Source organism: Rhipicephalus microplus, chromosome 8 (genome assembly GCF_043290135.1).
Source record: "Rhipicephalus microplus isolate Deutch F79 chromosome 8, USDA_Rmic, whole genome shotgun sequence".
Classification (NCBI taxonomy): Eukaryota; Metazoa; Arthropoda; class Arachnida; order Ixodida; family Ixodidae; genus Rhipicephalus; species Rhipicephalus microplus.
The window spans coordinates 106,019,436-106,025,017 of NC_134707.1; the positions used below are offsets into that span (position 1 = coordinate 106,019,436).

The 5,582-nt window shown below is 41.4% G+C and overlaps 1 non-coding gene across 1 annotated transcript; it reads left to right on the forward strand.

Annotated features, from left to right (window-relative positions):
• Positions 1 to 1,677: 1,677 nt before the first annotated feature.
• Positions 1,678 to 1,749, forward strand: TRNAG-UCC (transfer RNA glycine (anticodon UCC)). The gene has a single exon. It is a non-coding gene; the product is annotated as a tRNA-Gly (tRNA).
• The last annotated feature ends 3,833 nt before the right edge of the window (positions 1,750 to 5,582 follow it).

Below are 5,582 nucleotides of genomic sequence, written 5' to 3' on the forward strand. Positions count from 1 at the left end.
CAAAGGTTCGTTTTAGGGCCGCTACTGTTTTTAGTTTACATTAATGATTTTTCCGATGGCATTATTTCTTGAATACGTTTATTCGCTGACGACTCAGTTGTGTACAGAACAATAAAAAATGACCAGGATCGCATTGAATTGCAGGCTGACCTTACCCGAATTGTGCAATGGCGTGATAAGTGGAAAATGCAACTTAATGTGAAAAAATGTGTGCACGTGTCTTTTACTTAAAAAAAAGAAAAAGGATAAAGAGCGTTACTTTTTGAACGGTGACGTCATTGTTCACCAATCAATGTATAAATACTTGGATGTAAAGCTTACGAGCGACTGTTCATGGAATGTGCATGTGCATGCTGTAGTTGCAAAAGCTGCCAGAGCCCTAAATTTCATTCTACGAAATCTGAGATCCTCCTCCGCTGTCCTAAAAAGTACTGCGTATGTTTCATTCGTCCACCCGAATTTGGAATATGCATGTTGTGTGTGGGATCCGCGCCAAAAGTCCTTGATTGATCTGATCGATAAATTACAGAAAAGAGCGGCAAGGTTCGTTCTCAGTCGGTATAAGCGAGGTGACAGCTGTACTGAAATGAAAAACGAGCTGGGATGGGAAGCACTCTCCTCTCGCAGAAGAAAATTGCGTTTGAAATGGTTATTTCAGATATACCATAAGAAGACTGGCATCAATTTAAGACACTTACCTTAAACCACCGCATTATCTGTCTAGAAGGTCTGAATATGACCTTAAGATTCAAGAATACCGGATTGGAATGAACCTTTATGCTAATTCTTTTTTTGTTCATACTATACAAGAGTGGAATCAATTGTCTTGTGACCAAGTGTGCTGTCATAACGAAGACTTTTTTTTTTCAAAGCTGTAACCCCCCCGCTTACACGCCTTTGGGCAAAGCAGGGTATTTCTGAATAAAGAATAAAGAATAAAAAATTTCAATTTAAATGTGAAGAAAGAAAAGTGGGTGAATAGATAACTTGCCGTGGGCATATAGTCATGTAGGTGCTCCGTGAAAATGATAACAAGCGAAGCGTTTATAATTAGTGTGACTGTTTCGGCCAGACTTTGGTCTAAACTGTGGAAATCAACGCTTCCGTAGTAACTGTTCTCACGGAAGTTCTACTTGACTTATAACGCTATGTCTATTTTCGCCCCCAGGCCTGCCTATATATATATATATATATATATATATATATATATATATATATATATATATATATATATATATATATATATATATATATATATATATATATATATATATATATATATATATATATATATTTATATGTGTGTGTGTGTGTGTGGTCAGCGAAGAAACTCAGAGAGTTTATAAGTGAAAACAGAGTGCTCAGACTTTGACGCTCTTCATTAATGAGCTAAAGTCCAGCAATTGAATCAAAGCGATAAATCCTTTCAAATTTTGAACCTCTAACTGCACTCAATACACATTCTGTACAAATAAACCTATAATACAAGTGTAATGAATGATCGAACGCGAAGCGCTTATTCATATTAAAAAGCCCGCCACTTGTACGTGTGTATGTTTAGCGGAGCCGGTTCCGCACGGTCAACGACCTGGTCACTCCTCGTCTGGCAGCTGCTCTCGTCTAGGTGAATGGATTGGCTCGGTGAAAAACTTCATTGAGAGCTCTCGCTACTGTTGGGCGTCGGTGGTATAGTGGTTAGCATAGCTGCCTTCCAAGCAGTTGACCCGGGTTCGATTCCCGGCCGACGCACGTTTTTTTTTTTTTTCAGTATTTTGTTCCGTTTTATTTTCAAAAATTTTCATAGTTCACGTGTTTTAGGTTGCTTTGCCGATTTTCACAAAGGAGGAAGAAGGTTCTAACGTAAATGTGGTGAAAAGTTGCTAGTTCACGACAACGTTTTCCGGCATGATTGTCACCGTGGCAATTAAGCCTATTCTTGTTCAGTACAAAACGATGGCTTTTTAATCTTATCTTTAATGAAGCTTGTTCTAAACGAACATTTTTTTGCAGGCGTAATATAACAGGCATCTATGAAGAACAGTCCAGAGTGAACAAGGCTGTTAATTTCTTGAACATTAAATAATAAAAAGGAGCGGTCACTTTGTTCTATTGCCACGGATACCTCATGTTAAGTGATATGTGGGGTTTAACGTGCGAAAACCATTACATGATTATGAGAGACGCCGTAGTGGAGGGTTCCGGAAATTTTGACCACTTAGTGTTTTTAACGTGCACCCAAATTTGAACACACGGGCCTACAACACTTCCGCCTTCATTGGAAATGCAGCCGCCGCAGCCGGGGGTTCGATCCCGCGACCTGCGGGTCAGCAGACGAGTACCTTAGCCACTAGACAACCGCGGTGGGGCAATGGTTGTCTTAATGTGTGATACGGTTATTTTTACGGGTTTCACGTCCGAAAACCGTGATGCCTTTATGGGGGATGCCAATATATGGAGATTCCTGAAAGTTTAAACGCCTAGTCCCCTGACGTGGGCCAGGGATAGAAAGCTTTACTCTAACACTGCGAGTTCTTTTATGTGCTCCTAATATAAACACTCGGGCTCTAGATTTACGCGTCCTCTAGAATGCAGCTGGACCAGCCCGTGGGATCCCATCAGTAGACTAGTAATCGAGCATCGTCACCGCATTACCAAGGGGGCGTTTTTTTTTTCATTTTTGTTGGCGGCATATATACAAGTCTAGCGAAAGATTTCTGGTGTATGTGATTTAGTCAGTAGCTTGAATACATATGTGCACTCATACGAAAACGTAAATATATATTCGGGCTCACGTAACCTCTACCTCCCTCTCTCTCCCAGTGAAAAAATCAATTTTGTGCTATGTGAGCAAATTATTTGAAACGTTGCCGTGTGCACTTGCAACTTTTGTAACGCCAGGGTGACAGCGGTTCCACCTCTCTTAGATTTCAGCTAAGGAAGCGGCAATATCTACTTTCCAGATTCCTGTTAGGAAGCTTTATAAGGCATCTACATGAACAGTGCATAATAAGAAAATATCAGAACCAATATGAAACAACTTGCATGTCATTGCAACGAAGTGCAGCGCCTTCTTCAGCGAGATTCATCACCATCATTTCTTAGCAACCGCTTCTGGCCTCTCGCCCACCTTATTTGGAGCTCGAGACGCAACCCAGTCAGAACCAGCACACGCATCTGCCGGTTTAGACAAAGGAGTTTGAAAGGAACTGGTTCAGACGTTGCCACCACTACCACTCTCTTCGTGACGAGAAAACGGCGAGGCCCCGTCGGCTGTTGTCACGCCTCTCGTCTCTCGCTACAAATACATGCATTTTTGTGAAATTATTAACCTGAATATACCGCAAATACATAGAAAAAAAAGTATTGCCTAAACAATTTTACGCAATTAGTGAAATGACATTCAGAACGCTTCAATATGAAATGGGCAAGCATAGCCGTCTTGCAGCTTTTAGATTACTAGTATGAGCCTAACAATACGAATACGGGTCTCATTTCTTTTCAAACGAGCACGGCTTTCAGATGAAAGCATTAGGCGTCAAACACTGTGCATCGACCATGTTAAGTGCAAGATTTTCTCGTGGCCCAAGGACTGCTTTCAGCTCTCCCATAGTAGTGTACCGAGAACTATAACTCGTTAACCACTTTTTTTTACACAAATGTCCTTGGATGCGGAAAGTTGACTAAGGCCCAAGGGATGTCTCTCACCTCTACCGTAGTGCAGTACTGAATACGCACAGCCATAATAGTGATGTCATAATGAGCTCAAATTTGTGGTAATCATACCCTCATGTTGACGTCATCTTTGCACTTTACCACGTGATGATGATTTTTCCCATGTATCGCTTTGATGCTGAATACACCTACATTGACGCACCATTTACGCGCAAGATGGAAGGATCCACGGCTTTTGCCTTAATATGGCTAATTAACCCTGATCAGAAAATAACTTGCAAGGAACATGCTTTTCAAGCGCAAGTAGCTGTCACAAAGCCGTGAAGTTGCGTCAGAGCTTACGACAGGGTAAACACAAGAAAAGTACAATTTTTCTTTTCTCATTAGCAAATAAAATTTGCACAGCTTACCAGTGTCACGCAAGGCTGTGGCAGAGGAAGGCTGGCCGGCATTTGTTTCTTGTTGGCAGTTTCGATTTTATATTGTGTCATGACGTGCGCTTTTAATTCACCGCCTATTCTTGGGACACTTTCCATGCGTGTTTTTAAACGTAGAGACCCAGTTTTCTCACGATCGCTCTTTTAGGGCGAAGTTGTTTAAGAAACCGTCGCTCCTTCACCCCGTACCAAAAGCCTTCCGTGATCCTCAGCGGATACTCACTGCAGGAATTGTGTTTTTTCAAAACGTCTTACCCCTGGTCATTAATGCTTTGAAAGTGGCTAGTTGGCCCATGTTTCATTGACTATGCGCTTACGGTAGGGGACCATGAAGTACACCGGACACAGTTTAACCGAACGAACAACCAAACGAACGCAAACTTGAATTCGTTTTATTATTGATGCATAGTGAATATAAATAAAAATTCACAAAAGTATGTGGAAAGCGTACTTAAACCATTCTGTGAGACGTCCGTCGGAAAAAGTTTTTCATCTGAATATAGCTTTATAGATAGCAAACTGGCGCTTGTTTTGGTGCCCAGAGATGCCAATACAACAGCCTTGTAAACAGCCCTATCCCTGTCGCCTTTATTCTGTTCACCATGTTATCTCCGTTGTTCTCGCCAGGTGTCCCATAAGTCTAAGCCTGAGTGATTCCAACTGCCAATCTTTGCCTGAGCGAGTCTGGGTGAAAATGTATGTTCTAGTGCCTGCGAGTCCGGTTGAACAAAATTTTCGTTAGCGTGAGTATACAGTGAGTCTAGCCTCTGGCAAAACTTTTTCCGCTTGGCACAAATTACAAAGGGTGTTCAAGAAATTTGTCTATTGTTACTGAAAAATTACAGAAAAAGAGGCATTTATGCGTTATTTGTGGCGTTTCCTTTACTCAGGCAAAACGCATATTCAGATGCGCACAGACATCAATTACGGCAATAACTATATAAGTTAACTACCGTTAACGTTTTATTCAGTGGAATATAGCCGTCAAGTCAAATAGCCGAATTAGAGTTCATCCGCGAAGAGTCCTTCACCACTTCAAAATTTCTGAAATGCGGCCAGTTGTAACCACCACGGGGTGATGAAATCCCGCAAGTTTTGCAGATGAAACCGAAGCCAGCGTACCAGACAGCGCATCCTCTATTCATTTCGAAAATGCCCTCGATGATACTTTCCATCCCCCTTATTAAGCCCCGCCGTGGCTTTGGCCGCTTAGCACAAAAAATTTGGCCGCTTAGCACAAATTACACAGGGTCTTCAAGAAATTTGTCTATTGTTACTGAAAAATTACAGAAAAGAGGCATTTATGCGTTATCTGCGCCGTTTCCTTTACTGATGAAAAACGCATATTCAGATGCGCACAGACGTCAATTACGGCAGTAACTATATAAGTTAACTACCGTTAACGTTTTGATTGATTGATATGTGGCGTTTAACGTCCCAAAACCACTATATGATTATGAGAGACGCCGTAGT